This window comes from Triticum aestivum, chromosome 6D (assembly GCF_018294505.1).
Source record: "Triticum aestivum cultivar Chinese Spring chromosome 6D, IWGSC CS RefSeq v2.1, whole genome shotgun sequence".
NCBI classification, from domain to species: domain Eukaryota; kingdom Viridiplantae; phylum Streptophyta; class Magnoliopsida; order Poales; family Poaceae; genus Triticum; species Triticum aestivum.
In genome coordinates this window covers 475412594-475430446 of record NC_057811.1, presented here as the reverse complement: position 1 = coordinate 475430446, position 17853 = coordinate 475412594, and the positions used below count along the sequence as shown (strand labels likewise).

The 17853-nt window shown below is 46.3% G+C and overlaps 1 long non-coding RNA gene across 1 annotated transcript; it reads left to right on the top strand.

Moving 5' to 3' along the window:
• Positions 1-11292: 11292 nt before the first annotated feature.
• LOC123146066 (uncharacterized) lies at positions 11293-12996 on the top strand. The gene is made up of 3 exons (XR_006472594.1): positions 11293-11658; positions 11769-12679; positions 12764-12996. It is a non-coding gene; the product is annotated as an uncharacterized lncRNA (long non-coding RNA).
• Positions 12997-17853: the final 4857 nt, after the last annotated feature.

Below are 17853 nucleotides of genomic sequence, written 5' to 3'. Positions count from 1 at the left end.
CTCCCGCCATAGTCGGTCTCGTTGGTTAAATTCATAGTCAAACTTGGATCTCGGAAAACGCGGACACACTACATTGTGGAATGGAGAGAGTACTTGATATTGGTGGTCATATTTTCCTGGATTTATTATAGGCCTTCTGGTGATGTGCGTTTACTGGAAGGAGACATTCTTGTTGACTATGAGGACGTCTATGGTGGCTTCGTCAATCTCGAGATGATGTACTAACTCAGTGTCTCAAAGGTGCTCATAGGGGTAAGGTTTGCATGCATGCGTTCAGGGGTGAGTATATGCTCATGTATGTGAGCGACTTCGATGATTATACTATGCTAAAAAAACCTCTTTATGGATTTTTGTCAAAAGAGAAAAAAACTCATGTATGCAATTGACTCTCATGCGGGTTGAACGAAGGCACTCATACAAACATTTATCGGTTCCTAATGTGAGAAATTGACAAAATAACACAGCCTCGATAAAATGACACACTCATGTGTCACCAATACGTGGAGAGACTTGTATAAGATCTGACATTAGGTGAGATCGATCGTGAGATCAACCAAAAAACTCATATTTAAACATTAATAAAAACTAAAATTATTTGATAACACTCATGTGTGGTATATATGTCTACAACTCCCAAAAAAACCAGTTCAAAACTCGATGTACATTTGGAGATTCGGACAAATTTGAATGTGAATAGTGGCAGCTTTGAGTGAATAATACTTTGACACTATTCATGTTCAAATTTGTCTTTTTTTGTTTCTATTACTGTAGGTCGAATTAGGTGGTGGTGGTGTAACTTTTTGAGGATGAACATCAACCATCGATACGTGTCTACAATTTTTTTTAAAATGTTTGAACAAGTACATTTTTTTTCAAAAAACCGATCTAATTGATCTCACCTAATGTGAGAGCTCATACCCCCCTCCCCCCGCCTACATGGAGTCGGATCCTACGCACGAACGCCTATAGGTTCACATGAACGAATATAAAGATTATATGGTGTGGTAAGGTCAAATAAATTTTGTATTTCTAGTTCAAGGTTTAGGTTATTTTTCTTGTTATCTTTATATTCAACTCAGCTTGTATTTCGAAGGGTTTTGATTATTTTTGTTACATATATAAAATCATATTTTTTTGCATAGTTGCACGCACTGAATTGTGCATCCTTAGGATTAAAAATGATTAATTGGGTAGCTACCCTTTATTAAACAAAATTTGCAGATATGTTTGGTGCAATTTGGAGTTTAGAGATATGCAATTGGTTAGTTTGCACGTTTCAAAAAAAATATGCACAACAATATTTTGTGTTTACTAATGTGCAACTCGGTAATCTGCATTTTTAAGAGGGCAGTGTCGTGGATATGGGACACGGGTGCCCGCACGGAGTTGGAACGTGGCCCAACATGGGGATGGCCCAGCAAGCCGGCTTTGGACCGTTGGAATAAGACTCGGACTACTATCCACCTTGTAATAAAAGATGTGACTAGTTTGTATCCTACTAAAACTCTACATGTAAGCTGGCCCCATCAACTTATATAAGGAGGGGCAGGGCGCCCCAAGAGGAGGGGAAGCTCAAAATATCTACGGCTAGACACAACTAGATGAGAGCCGGCTCTACAACAACAATCCCCATGAACATACGGTATGAGACATAGCCACAAACAGAATGTATGGCTATTACCGGATGATGTTTGCCGGGGTCCGAAGCTGTCTAAATCTTGTCTCGTGTGCTAACCCACATCGATGATCTCCACGCGTACTAATCCCCACAATCATCTTCGATGATACCGTTGATAAACAACATCGACAGGTAGTTGGCCCATTTAGAAGTCTAAAACTACATATGTTTGTTTTGGTCAATTTGGGGTTTAGGATTGTGCAGTTGGGTTTTTTTGCACTTTTGGAAACTTGAATCTGCAAATTAATAGTAACTGTTTTCATGGAATTTTTCACTTTTAGAAATTAAGTCCGCCAGTGCATATAAATGTTTGTTTTGTGAAATCTTAACTTCTGAGATATGTAATTATTGCAAGGTGTATATACTTAGAAAATCTTCAATAGCAGCCCCACTTTTGGGCACGAGGAGACAAAAAACGGCCTCCAACAAGAGTCCAACCGCAAAAAAAAAAATTGTTTGCCAGCCCTAAAATACATCACCAAGTGATGTAAATATACATCACTTGGGCTGGTACCGGAAAATAAAACGACACATAGCCACGACCCAGCAACCATCTTCCCTACGTAGCCGCACACCCGCAGCGCCCGCCTCTTGTAGATCCACGGCTGCCGCACCCCACCACCTCCGGATCCACTCGCCTCACCCCGCTCGCCGGCCGCTGGACCGACGAATCGCGCTGCCAAAGACCGCCACACCCGCGTCGCCTCTCCTCCTCGCCACCGCCTTCTTCCCCGGTGCCGCCGCCTCCTCGCCATGCCGCCAAAGGGCAAGGGAAAGGAGGGGTTCAAGGGTGTGCGCCCCTGACTGTCCGACAGTTATGGCCTGGAGTTCCAGCACGGCGGCTGGAGGTACTGGCTCAGTACATACCCGACGACCGACCTTGTCGCCTGCACCTATGACGTCTCCATGTGGAGGCTCGGTCTCCTGCGCTAGAGGCTCAATTTCCTAGAGATTGAGTCTCGGACGGATGCGGAGCTCATCGGTCCGCCAGTGACAACCAAGTCGAGCCTGATCAAGCTGGCTACTTGCATTGTTGTCGATGAGAGGAACAACTTCAGAGAGAGCGACGAGGAGGCGATGGCGGCGTTTGCTAAGGCACATCCGAGGTATATGCAAGCCGAGATAGAGTTCTACTGGAAGAGGGACGCCGATCGGTCGATGCGCTAGGACGACGACGAGGAAGGACCTTCGTCATCATAGGGCAAGAAGAAGAATGCAGGAGTCTCCGATGTGGTTAACGTTGATTCTGACGGCGAAAGTGATGGGTCCGATGATATTAAGTTGGTAGTTTAAGTGACATGTCGCATTTGAATTATGTTTGCAGTTGGCATGTTTAAACTTCAAGCGAACTATGTTTGAAATATGAAACATGGTCGAAGTAATTCAAATGTTCGTTGAAAAAAATGGTTTTGTTGATCTGGGTGCCTATTATAGGGCAGCTATTGAAGACAACGCTTGCTCGTGCCAAAAAAGCTATTTTCATGCCTAAATTTTTACAACACCATGTTTTCGTACCCAAAAATAGGGCTGCAATTAGAGATGCTCTTAATGCTGGTCCAGATATTCGTAGGGAATATACACTGGGCTTGTGTCTGATGGGGCAATGTGACTTAATAAAGAGTAGAAGATTCCCTGGAAAAAAGATTATTATATTGCACACTACAAAAGCTATATCTCGATTATTATGAAAGTTGAAGTAAGTGCTAGCCTATGGGATTTTCCTGTTTCGTTTTCTCTCTTTTTCTACTTTCCGTTTTCCTGTTTCTTCTCGTGTTCCTTGAGTAAAATACATGCACTTCTGCTTCGGTACACCCCCCTTAAACACAAGGACGGCTCAGATTAGCCGATACCTCTTCATAAATAAGGGCATGATTAAATGCGTGAACTTTTCCTGTTTCTTCTCGTGTTCCTTGAGTAAAATACATGCACTTCAGCTATTTTCCTTTTCTTCTTTTGTTTCTTAAATGCGTGAACTTTTTATAATTCGTGATTTCTTTTTCGAAAATGACGACAAAATTTCAAATTCTTGCATTTTTCTTCCAAATCAGTGATTCTTTTTTTTTTCCAAAATTGATCAGTTTTCTTCACAAATTCATGAACTATTTCGCAAATTGGCGGTTTGTTTTTGAATTTGTTGAACTTCTTTATAAAATTGACGAACTTCGTTTCTAAATCAATCATTTTGTTTCAAATTTGTGAATTTTTTTTCCAAATCAATGAACTTTTCTTCAAAATCGATAAACTTATTTTGATTTTTTATGAACTTTTTTCAAAATATAAAAAAGAAATAAAAAAGTAAAGAAAAACAAAATAATATAAAAACCCATGTAAAAACCAGCCTGGTTGAAAAGGAAAACCAGAGTCTATCTTTTTAGCGTTATATTTGACGCACTACAAAAGATTGAAAAAGAAAAACTTAGACCATGATCAACAGAGGTGTTCGAGTAGGCGAGATGGCTCCATCTATGAGCACATCGTTTCCCGACATTCTTGAAATGGCCCGAATTTCTTTTCATGCCTTGTATGACTAATTCTAGGCACCATGCCAAGTTGTTTTGGTTTTCAACAAGTTTTGCTTTTTTCAGAGTTTTCTCGGTCAAAAACGCCCGATAAATGGGCGGACGTGTCACAACTTGCATACGGTGACAGAAATCGTTCAAACCTGGCATGGATGACTACCATGTTCATGCCCACCTGGTTGAAAAGGTTGGGGTCATTTTAAGAATGTCCAAACGTAAACCATGTTTAATAGAGGATGTTTGAGTTGGCTAGAAGACTCTACCTGAGGGTGCATTGTTTCTCAGCATCCTTCAAATGGACTAATTTTTCCCACCTCCTTCTATGATTAAATCAAGGCACCATGTCAAGCTGTTTAAGTTTTCGATAGTTCTTGCGTTTTTTAGAGTTTTCTCGGTGAAAACTGGCTGATAAATGGCCGGACGTAACACAACATGCATATGGTGTGGGAAATTCATTGAAATCTAACATGGATGCCTACCATGGGCGTGCCCGTCTACTGGAAAAGGTTGGGGTCATTTCATTCATGTCCAAAAATATATCATGTTCAACAGAGGGTGTTCGGGTAAGCGAGAAGGGTCCATTTGAGGGCATGTTTTTGTGGCATCCATTAACTTACCCCAAATATTTCCATGAACTTATATGACCGATTAAACGCAACATGCCAAGTTGTTTTGGTTTTCGACAAATTTGATCTTTTCCGAAGTTCTCTCAGTTAAGAAAGGCAGATAAATGACAGGACGTGTCGCAACTTGCATATTTTGTCAGAAAATCGAACTTGGCATGGATCCTTACCACGGGCATGCCCCCCGAAAAAATTCAAAACTAGACCATGTTCAATGGAGGGTGCACCCGGATGGGCATGCCCATGGCAGGCAACCATGCTAGGTTTAACAATTTTTGACACCGTATGCAAGTTGCGACATGTTCTACCATTTTATCGGTCTTCTTTTACTAAAAAAAACTCCAGAAAATGCAGAATTTGTCGAGAACCAAATCAATTTGGCATGGTGCCTTGAATTGCTCATAAAAGGCCATGAAAAAAATTAGGTCCATTTCTTCTTCTTTTTTGCTGGGGAAATTGGGGCCATTACAAAGATATTGAAAAATAACGTGCTCTCAGACAAACCGTTCTGACCTTACCGAATAATGTCCGTTGAACATGGTGGTTTTTGGACATCCCTGAAATGACCCCAACTAATAAATACAAAGGGATAAAATAGACAACAATAAGTGTTTTTTTAAAAGCATTTATTAAAAAAATATAAAAAAAGAATTTAAAATCATTAGTTTAAAAAGTTAGTTAAAACATGTATTCTGGAATTCCAAATTTGTTACTGATTTTCAAAAAATGTTCATGTTTAAATTTTGTTCTTTTATAAAAAAACTGTTCGTGTTTTGACATTCTGAGCAAGTTTGAAATGCATGAACATTTTTTTTGAAATTTATGTACAATTTTTAAAAAGAAAACATTAGTATTTTAGAACAAAACAGGGAAATTAGAAACCCTAACGAAAACCGTGCAAAAAAAACATAAACCAAAGAGCGAAGGTGCTGTGTTTTTTAATTGGCGTTATGTCTCTCGAACAAGAAGAAGAAAACAAGGTTAGTTGGCAAATTGGATATTCTAGCCCAGATGGTATGTGCGGCCACACATAGTGTGTGAGGGCTCTAGTTCGAATCCAGCCGAGGACATCCGTTTTTTGATAAATGAGGAATTGCTCTGGATTGAAAAAAACCTCCTTGCACGCGCTTCACAGGAGAACCCTAGGCGCCGCCGTCGGGGGCCCTCCCCTCCTCTCCCCACACCCCTTGCCGCCACCAGAGGCACGGCCACGCCAAGCCTGGTCAAGGTGTCTTTCTCCTCATGCGGGAGCTCTGGCGCGGGTCGAGGCGACTAAGTCAGGATACAACGCTGGCGGCTGGTGCAGCAGCGCGCTAGAGCTCGTCGGCGATGGCGTCGTGGTGGCGGCGGGCACACGTCATGGAGGTCGTGGCGGGGGGCATCCGGGTGGGCTACGGTGGTGGCATGGGATCCGCCCTGATCTGCCGCCCAGCTACACGCGAGAGGCACTGTTGTGGGCAGCACGCACCGGTGGCCTCTTGGAAGCTAGAGACTTGTTTCATTGCATATGTACGATAGATTAAGAATGACAATAAAAAACTAGCGAACTGAGCGTAGCTATCTCAATACCTGCTCGCTCAATTTTTTGAAAGTGTTTACAAGGATAGGGTGTGCATGCGTAAGAAAACTAACCATCATATGGCAGGATTTAGGCCAATATTAACAAAAGAAAAATAGGTACGTATACAAAAAAGAGGGCATTGACAATGCAAAAGATGGGTCCTTTAGCGAATTATCCTTCGTTCATATCTTTAAACTCGATCGTTACATATATATTTCTAGTTGCACATATATAGAGAACGACTAGTAGTGGGAAAGCTAGTGTGTACTACATCAACCTAACGAATAACACCGAACTAGTAGCTCTACATCGCAGCGACCAACACGCCTACATATATATCAGCAAGTAGGATGACAAGTCGGGCACCCTGCATGGCAATCGTCGATATTACTAAAGCACAGCTCGTCCGGCCGCAAGGGGCAGCAGTAGCACGGTCTCGTGTAGAACGGATTGTTTGGATTGTTGCAGTCCCTTGGGTAACACCAGTTCGTGAGTTTGCTAGAGCTCGAGCTCTCCCTTGACGACGACGACGAATCCGCAATAGTTGTAGCATTTGCGGTAATATTGGCATGACTCTCCTGGTGGCTTCCTCTGACCACAGGACGACCTGTCATATATATAGGCAATACAATGCAGTATTTATTAGTGCACAACGCGAGAACAACTTGGGGCATCAATCTATATAGGACAATGAATTAGCTGCAAGAATATATATAGTACGCTTACATTGCCCAACCGCAAGGCACCCGACGAACAGGAGAGCGATCACGAACACCAGGCCGCTCCCTCTCATGGTTGATCTTCAACTCGATTGTGGAAATCTATTTCTACTCTTCTCCAAACCTAAGAGGCAATGACTGTGACCGCCTCCGGCCGCAGTATATATAGACGGTACTCTAGTCTTGCTAAAAGGAAATATTGACGCATCCCATACATGACGGTTTAGAGATCGGCAGTTTACATATGGCACTATCTGAGATACAAACCCCTCACTGCCCTAAAATAGATATATGTCCATATAATCAGTAGGGTTGCCGATCACGCATAGGTGTGTGTTACGTGAGATACTCATGCTTATGGATGTGTGCGCGGCAAGATTTATTATACCATGCATACATCAGGTTGCGATTCTACGGGAGTAGTTACCATATTTGCATCAGGGTGACATTATTATACACTAAAAAGACAATAAATTACGGGCAAGATTTATTATCTACAAAAATGTTACCTTATATATATGCATCACGGTGAGATATTAAAAAGTCTTGGTAAAAACCTTGAGTTTTTTTTGCAAGGGAGTTAAAATCTGGAAATTTACTAAGATGTACTTATAGCGCCCCCATGAAATGTGTTAAATCAAGCTCAGTTCTATTTCTATGCTTACTGATGAGCAATTCTACATTTTAAGTCTCAGACGACAAAATTAGGAAGGCAGATATACATATCTCCTTTGCCATACTACACTATTCATAAATGATCTTTCAAAGTTAGAGATGTGGGGATGATTTGTTCTTATCTCCCCTCGGAAAAAAAGATTACTAGTCTTGTGCAATGTCATCATACTCTAGATATAAAGAGACCATCTCTTTCAAGGAGGAGAGAAACCTAGTGGCCGAGTTGTCTGACCTAGAGAAGAAGGCACTCGATGAGTTCAAGGAGTTGATAGTCGTGTGGCTCGCCGCGAGCGAGTTCAATCTATCTCCTCCGCCGCCGCCGAAGGCCAAGAGTGGGGCTGACCAGAGGTGACCAAGACGGAGGCGCATGCCAAGGAGGAGACCTATCTCGAGGAGCCAACAGTGAAGGATCAAAAAGTGGAAGAACTGACCGAGCCCAGTGTTAGAAATATGCCCTAGAGGCAATAATAAAATGGTTATTATTATATTTCTTTGTTCATGATAATTGTCTATTGTTCATGCTATTTAACTGGAAACAGTAATACATGTGTGAATACATAGACCACAACATGTCCCTAGTGAGCCTCTAATTGACTAGCTCGTTGATCAATAGATGGTTGTGGTTTCCTGACCATGGACATTGGATGTCGTTAACGGGATCACATCATTGGGAGACTGATGTGATTGACAAGACCCAATCCTAAGCATAGCACAAAATCGTGTAATTCGTTTACTAGAGCTTTTGTAATGTCAAGTATCATTTCCTTAGATCATGAGATTGTGCAACTCCCGGATGCCATAGGAATGCTTTGGGTGTATCAAAGTTCACAACGTAAATGGGTGACTATAAAGGTGCACTATAGGTATCTCCGAAAGTGTCTGTTGGGTTGGCACGAATCGAGACTGGGATTTGTCACTCCGTATGACGGAGAGGTATCTCTGGGCCCACATGGTAATGCATCATCATAATGAGCTCACTGTGACTAAGGAGTTAGTCACGGGATCATGTGTTATGGAACGAGTAAAGAGACTTGCCGGTAACGAGATTGAACAAGGTACAATGATACCGATGATCGAAACTCGGACAAGTAACATACCGATGGACAAAGGGAATTGTATACGGGATTGATTGAATCCTCGACATCGTGGTTCATCTGATGAGATTATCGTGGAACATGTGGGAGCCAATATGGATATCCAGATCCCGCTATTGGTTATTGGCCGGAGAGGTTTCTCGGTCATGTCTGCATGGTTCCTGAACCCATAGGGTCTACACACTTAAGGTTCGGTGACGCTAGAGTTGTAATTGGAATTGTATGTGGTTACCGAAGGTTCTTCGGAGTCCCGGATGAGACCCCGGACGTGACGAGGAACTCCGGAATGGTCTGGAGGTGAAGATCGATATATTGGACGAAGGGTATTGGAGTCCGGAATTGTTCCGGGGGTATCGGGTGACGACCAACGTGACCAAAAGGAGTTTCGAAGGCCCCGGCAAGCGTTGGGGGGCCTTATGGGCCAAGGGGAGGGGGCACACCAGCCCACTAAGGGGTTGTGCGCCCCTTCCACCCCATCTCACGTAACCTGGAGAGGTGGGGGCGCCTTCCCTAGGGCACCCGCCTCTCCCGGCTTGGGGGCCAAGTTTCCTAGGGGTGGGGGCGCCCAAACCCATCTAGGGTTTCCCCTGTGGCCGCCGCCCCTCCCCTAGGGAAACCCTAGGGCGCCTCCTCCTCCCCCCACCCCCTATATATATAGTGAGGGAGAGAGAGGGCTGCAACAAACCCTTCCCCTGGCGCAGCCCTCCCCCCTTCCAACTCCTCCTCCTCCTCCTCCGTAGTGCTTGGCGAAGCCCTGCCGGAGAACCACGAGCTCCACCACCACCACGCCGTCGTGCTGCCGGAGTTCTCCCTCAACTTATTCTCTCCCCTTGCTGGATCAAGAAGGAGGAGACGTCCCCGGGTTGTACGTGTGTTGAACGCGGAGGTGCCGTCCGTTCGGTGCTTGGATCGGATCTTCCGCGATTTGAATCGCCGCGAGTTCGACTCCATCAACCGCATTCTTGTAATGCTTCCGCTTAGCGATCTTCAAGGGTATGAAGATGCACTCCCTCTCTCTCGTTGCTAGCATCTCCTAGATTGATCTTGGTGACACGTAGGAAAATTTTGAAATATTACTACGTTCCCCAACACCCAGGGCCAATGCCACAACAGTAGCCAAGCCCTGGGGTTGAGGAGGCCATGCCGGCATGGCCGAAGAAGACCGAGAAAGAAATCATTGTGGTATCCAAGAAGGGCACCAAGGCAGTTACGTCCCCCTTAAGATTTTCGCAGGTACTTTTTTCGACAAAGAGTGAAATTTATTAGCTCAAAATGAAGCATAAAGAGAATACAAAATACAATGAGCACACGCCCGATCTTTGCATAATTAGGATGCACACAATCAACACCAACACATGCGCGCAAACACACGCGAGCAAATAGCAAAGTCATCCAGGACCAAAGCTATGCGTAGACGAGAAAAAAGAAAATCCCGAAGTGATCAGGTCCGCGATCATGAAACCAATACAACGACCGTATCCACACCAACCATCTCATGACATCACACAGACATCGAGGTTCTTCAGCAACGACACTTTCATGAAGGGGAGTGACGCTCAAGCGCCATCGTCATCGGATCCAGTAAGAATCTAGGTTTTCATCCTAAAGAAACAGTCCGACCATATCCGATGAATCCCTTCAACGAGGTAACGACACAAAACATCGCGATTGCTAGGTATAACCAACTTGGGTTTTGACCTAGGCTTTCACCCTGAAGCTAGAGTCGGGTGCACGAGTAATACCACCATCGACATCACACATGTGTTGTCACCACCATTTTTTCATGACTCCAACAGCTACATGCAATGTATGTCCACCGCCGCTGCACAACCATCCCTCTATGTCAAACCGTCGTCCATAGTTTGCATCTCAGTGTCGAAGTCAACCACCAGATGTGAAGGGAGAGACCCTCACGAAGACCTTTCAGTGGATGTACCAATCCGCACGTAGCCGCCTCAAGAACACCAATGATATTGGCGCGACACCAAGCCTTGCTAGATTGATCGATCCCCAACTCCCCATGCCTCGCCGGATTGATCGATCCCCAACTCTCCAAGTGAAAGAGGGAGAAATTCCCATAGCGTGCCGGTGGCTGCCTTGTGTGCCTGCCCCATCCGCCTCACAGAGACAACGCGTGGGCATGATTTTGTTTCTAGGACAGCGAAAAAGGCCGTCTGCCTGCTGGCCCGCTGTCTGAGACTAGCAGGCCACCGGAGTCCACACGCCGCCACCCAACAGATCTGTGATGGGCGTCCCCGGCAGCAGTGGCGGCGCCACGGTAGGGGCGAGCATGGTCGGCCGCCCCGGGTAGCCGAAAATACGTATACAAAAAATACGCTTCATTCTTTCAGTACATGGGCCAATATGTGGGGATTTGCACGGGAGGCACAAAAGCCCAGTCCACGGCCTAAAACCAGTTAGCACGGCCACCGACACCCAATCCTTCGACCTCGTCGTACTCGTACAGGAACACCAGAAAATCCCCAATCGAGCGGAGCAGCAGCGAGAGTAACCTAGCCGTCGCCGGCTCGCCGCCACAAAGCTCCGCCTCGCCGGGCCGCCGCCTCGTCGGTCGCCGCCACAAAGCTCCGCCTCGCCGGGCCGCCGCCTCGTCGCCGAAGAGCTCTGCCTCGCCGGGCCACCGACCGCGGGCAACTATGGGCGAACGGAAAGAAGCAACGGTGCCGAGCGGGGCCTGTGTGGGAGGAGGCAGCGGCGGCAGTGGATCGAGATCGAGCTCATGCAAACGCGCATCTGCTGTTTGCAAAATCAGCAAGCGCAGCCAGCAGGTAAATAGTCCAATCCATTCTTTGCTACTGAATCTCAAGCTTCTGTTCCTTCAATTTCTAGCCAATTTTTGAACAGGGTCAGTACTTGACATGGTGATTTTGTAATGTAGGGGATCTTTAAGAAGATGAAGCCAATTGCTGCTTATTTTGGAACTCCACCATCTAATGAATTTCAAGCTCCTGTTCATGTTCCTGAACCTGATGCGAACATTTTATCCACTGAAGCCTCAGATGCAAACATTGTAGAAGATCTAGTTCCTGAACCTGAAGTGTATAATGAGGGCTCTCATGATAACACTTTGCAAACTTCTATTCTAGGATTTAGTTGCTTCGTTTTGTATTAAAAGGGAGATACCAGTGCCTAGTATGGATGAGAATATACCAGCAAGGGGTTACCCAAGGAGTTCCCGCAAAATGGTTAGTTGCTTCCATCACTACAAAGTTGAAATATTCAATGAGGTTCTTGACAGAAACATAGCTGAGATGAATCACCGGTTTAGTGAAACTTCAACAAGGTTATTGATATGCATTGCTAGTCTAGATCCAAGAGACTCATTTGGCAGATTTAATCATGAGAACCTACTTGAGCTTGCATCTATGTACTCAGTCGAGTTCGATCCAGAAGAACAATATCATTTGGATGGTCAACTCAAGATATACATTGATATGATGAAAAGGTCTGATGTTTTTTGCAGTTGTGGCAGTCTCGCTAATCTTGCTCTCAAGTTGGTTGAAACTAAGGAACATTTACACTTTCCTTTGGTTTACCGGCTCATCACACTTGCTTTGACTTTGCCAGTAGCGGCGGCATCTGTTGAAAGAGTTTTCTCAGCCATGAATATCATTAAAACAGATTTGAGAAATAAGATATCTGATGATTGGTTGAATGATATGATGATATGCTATGTAGAGCGAGATATATTTGCTGGAACTGATGACAAGAAGATCATAGAACATTTTCACAGCTTGAGAGACCGTAGAGGCCATCTACCCAACCCTCCCCGTATACTTACGACTTAGGGTAAATACTTTTGTTATCTGTTTCAAACTATTTGTCTACTTATTCCAATACATTTATTGATATCAGCTTGTTCACCTGTTGTAGGTATCTTTTAGTCATGGAGTTGGACATTTTGGGCCACGGAATGAATTATTCAAGCAGCGGGAGTCCAAGTTAGTAGTTATGTGTGACGTTTATGTTATATTTTGTGATTTTAGGTGGTTACAACCTAGTTCTCGAGAATCTTGAAATGTTCTGAATCATTGGTCATGTAAATTCTCGAGTGCATCTAGCTTCATATTTGAATTTTATGAGATTTGGTTCAACGGACTTGCATTCGTCGATCAATTTTTTTATACCTTCAATGTTTCGCCCCGGCTAAGTTCAATTCCTGGATCCGCCACTGGTTTGTACGTACCAAGGTTTACATCTTTGAGACCAGTGTCATACGTGGCTCATCCGTTCACCAGCACGTACGAGACGAGCCAGCGGAAATTTGCAGGGGCACGCAACTGCGCGGCCCAGATCACCACTCGATCGCGCCGTGAATCGTGCAGTTGTGGGCAGTCCAAATTTATTAAAATCACATGCAATGTTTGTATGTTGTGAATATGTGCGAATACATTCAAATGTACATGTCGGTGTTGTACAGATATGTCGTACATACCGCGGTATTCTCCCATGTTGGACTACAAGTTGACCTTATATGTCTACCTCTTTGCTTCATGTTCATCTCCTGCAGTAGTGCTTGCATGTGTTGGGCTGGACGATAAGCTTATTGGCCATGAAGTTGGTCGTAAGTACAAGCATGATCATTTTCACGATGTTGGTGGCATGCCATTCTTCAACCCTGCGCTAAGGCTCATTGGCGCAATAGGGTTCCGGCCTCTATATATTTCCCTATGAGAATGCATCTGGTGAGGCTGAAGATAGGACAGGGTGATTCATGATGGTAGATGTTGCACAGTATGAGCATCGTATGCTTTTTTTTTTGAGGGATCGTATGCTTCTTTCTGGCCATGGGCACGGCTTCCGTTAAGATATGGTCCAGAAATTGAAAGGAATTGGGCCCTTCGGAATTATTGACTTGAAGAGTGGCCCATGTGTTACCAGGCTCAAGTCTCCTGCACGTAACAAGTACAACTACTTTATTTACATGTAGGATACACTCAAGGTACTAGCAGACTATGTGTTGCTAGGGGGGCAATGCCCCCCTCCCCTGGCCTTAGATAATATTGTGAAGAAATGTTGAAAACCGAACTATGAAACAATCCCTAACTGCAAGAACACTACTCTACATGCTACTTGGAGTATCCGGCTATACTGCCTTTGGAAATAACTAGCGCAGTGGGAAAGCTCTTTGTTGTGCTAAAATTGTTTTGGATTATTCAGTGGCGTTGGGATATGACTATCAGATATGACCCGCCCAGGAGGGGCCGGGTCATCTCTATGGCGGTTCATCTCAATGAAGCCCAAGAGTATGTTAAAGATGGCGGTTCATAGACAGGCTTGTTAGAGGGCCCAACCCGAAGGCGGCTTAAGGCCCACGAGTATAAACCGCCATGTGTATGTAAACTTGTATTGTAAGGCATGTAAGATAAGTCACCGAGCCGGACACGTTGTATGAGCCGGCCGGGACTCTGTAGGCCGCAGGGCGTCAACCCGTGTATATAAGGGGACGACCCGGCAGCGGCTTAGGGCAAGAAACAAAAGATCGAGAGCCAGGCAAAGCGTATTCGCTCCCTGGTCATCGAAACCCTAGCAATACCACCTCAAACTGGATTAGGCCTTTACCTTCACCGCAAGGGGCCGAACCAGTATAAACTCCTCGTGTCCTTTGTCCCGTTTTAAGCCCTTTAAGCTAACTCCGTCTCAATGGTTCCACAACTAAGTCCTTCCATGAGGACATCTGCCGTGACACTTCCACGACAGTTGGCGCCCACCGTGGGGCTCGCGCACGGTGGTTTCATGTTCTTGAAGGGCAGCTTCGAAGGGATCAAGGGATACGCAGTGGGCCGGATGACCAAGAGTCATCGTGGCAAGCTCTACATCAACGATGCAGGCTGGGGCCCCGAGGCCGGCTCAATTGAGTACGGGTACCAGGTCCCCTTCGGCGGAATTCAGGTCTTCATCGGCAAGATCGGCGAATCGGGCCCTGAGCCGGCCATCTGCACCGACATCATCGAGACGGCTCAGCGTGCGCGACCCGCCCGGGTTAAACCCGCCGTGAAGCGTGCCTTTGTTGGGTTCATCCACGGGGCTAAATTGGAAGGCTCTATGTCTGGCGGTGAGACGGCCATCTACTCTGATGTTGAGTCGTCCACAGGCGAGACTAATTCAATTTATTAGTTGCAAGACGGATGGCTTGGGGGCTATTCCGATGGCGACAGTATTCCGGACCCCCGTGAGCCGCCGAATAGAGTGGCGATCTTCATGGCTGGCACCCAGCCGGTTCTTGGTTCAACAGCTGCCGTGGCCATGACTTCAAGTGCGGCGGCGGTAACAGCGGTTGGCGCTGGCGGGTCAACTCGCCCGCCGGCTCAAGTTTTAACAGATCTGTTGGACGATCTGGCGACTCTCATGGAAGTGGAAGTAACCGCCGACAACCAGGAACTGCATAAGGTGGATGTGGCTAAGTTGCGTGATGAGATCGCGCAAGCTAAAGCGGAGTTGGCAGCGGAAAACATTAGGATGGCTGAAGAGCGGGCCGTCTTAAATGCCCAGGCACAGCGTAACCAAGCAGATTCGTACCGGCTTATGGTGGATCAGAACGCTTCAAACGAAGTCTTAAGGAGAAAACGTCAGAGTCGTCTACCCTCAATTTATGAGTCAAGGAATCTCTTCAACACACCCGGAGCGGGGGCTAGCAACCCGCCGGTGATAAACCAGACGGTTGAGGCGCCAGGGGGTGCAGCGTCGGGTCAGCCACGCATAGCAGGTTCTCCACATATGAATAACACCCCGTCTCAGCACGTAGTGACACTGCCGGGTCATTACTCCATCCCTCTAGACAATATGATTGCTGCAGCAACGCGACTGGCGGCTCTACCAGTCGAGGGCGAGTCTCCGACGGCGGTTGAAACCCGAAGGGCTAGGGAGCTCCTTCAAACGACTTTGGTACAACAACAGGCTTATTCCTATAGCCGTGACCGGATTCACGCGACCCCTCATCCAAGCCGGAGCTACAGTAGGCACATTGACTCACCAGCAGTTTCGAGTACTGAGCGGCGTCGTAACCAACCTCATGGACATGACCCGGCACACAATGGTGCCAATGCGTAGGATTTGGCAGACCATGGCAGAGCGCGCCGGGAGGCCGAACTGGCGGCTCAGCTGGCAGCTCACCAGCACGCGCCGGTTTACCCGATGGCTTCAGTTGAGGCGGGTGTAACCTCGAGAGCTTTCGGAGTGCCGTGTCTAACGGCAGCTATAAGGAACGAGCGTCTACCCAAGGATTTCAAAGGCCCTTGCAAGGTGCCCAATTACACAGCAGATCAGCCCCCTGAGGCCTAGGTCGAGAGCTATGAGATGGCTATGGAGATGTTGGATTTTAGTGAGGCTGCATACGCTAAGTACTTCACCATGATGTTGGAAGGGACGACTCGTACCTGGTTGAAGGGGTTGCCGGCTAATTCCATCGGGTCATGGGCAGAGCTGAAGGCCCGGTTCATCCAGAATTTTAAAGATACATGCAAGCAGCCTATGTCGATCGTGGATTTGGTTTCTTGTGTTCAAGCTGAGGGCGAGTCAACGACCAGCTGGGTGCACCGGGTCTCGACTATCATACATTCTTCAGATAACATAAACGTCGGTTCAGCGATTCTGATGTTGGAGAAAAATTGTCGTTTTACTCCGCTCAAGCAGAAGCTTGGACGGCTCAAGCGTCATTGCGACGACATGGGTACTCTAATGGCGGCTCTTGTTAAGTATGCTGACTCTGATGGTACCAAGGACCCCGACTCTGAGGATGAAAGATCGGGAAAGGGAAAGAAGAGTAGCGGCATGAAGGGACAACAGTATAATCCTACCAATTAGGGCGACAACGGTAAGCGTAAGGCTGGTGATTTTGTGGCTAACACCGGTGCCCGCAATTATAACCAGCGTCATAAAGGACAGCCGGCTCAAAGGACAGGATTCGACCTTGAGGCAATGTTAAATCAGTTGTGTCCGAAACACGGAACGGATCAGAAGCCGGGTACTCATTCGTGGAAAGATTGCAGCATAATGAGAAGCTTTAGGGAGTCCATCCAGCGCCACCATGGCCCGAATGGCGGATCAGGGTCCGGTTCTCATGGTCCGGGTCATGACGACGGCGGTTCAAATTCCGGGTTTCAGGGCCACGGCAACCAGGGTGGTTATAATCAGCAAAGTAATTAGGGGAATCAACAACAGCAGCAGTCTGGTTATTAGAGCAACCCGAAGCAGTTGAATAGTGGGCAGTATCTTGTCTTCACCACTAGCTTATGTAAGCGGGATCAGAAGCTTCATAAGAGGACCATGAATGCGATTGAGCCGGCAGTGCCACATTATTTGCGGTGGTCAGAGCAGCCTATTGTGTGGTGTCGTGAGGATCATCCGGCCCGGGTTGATAATCCGGGTCACTTGGCTCTAGTGGTGGCACATCAGGTTGGGGGCTATAAGTTTACTAAGGTACTCATGGATGGAGGTAGCAGCATTAACATCCTTTATTATGAGACCTTCCATCGCATGGGACTGACAGATAAGAATCTTAAGCCGTCAAACACTGTCTTCCATGGTGTGGTGCCGGGTAAGTCGGCCTACCCGGTGTGTAAGATATCTTTAGAAGTTGCCTTTGGGGATGAGCATGATTCCAGGTCTGAGACTTTAACCTTCGAAGTGGTCAAGATTAAGAGCCCTTATCATGCTTTGTTTGGGCGGCCGGCTTATGCTAAGTTCATGGCAAGGCCTTGTTATGTTTGCTTGCAGCTTCAGATGCCGGGTTATAAGGGCACCATCATAGTGCATGGGAGTCGCAAGGTGGCCTTGGAGTGTGAGGAAGGTGATGCGACTTATGCTGAATCAGTTTGTGCAACGGAGGAGCTGAAATTTTACAAGAATAATGTTGACCCGGCAGACATGACATCCTTGAAAAAACTGACCACAGGGCATGATCCTTCGTTAAAGTTTAAGTCAGCGGATGATACTAAATTGGTTGACTTCGTCCCTGGCGACTC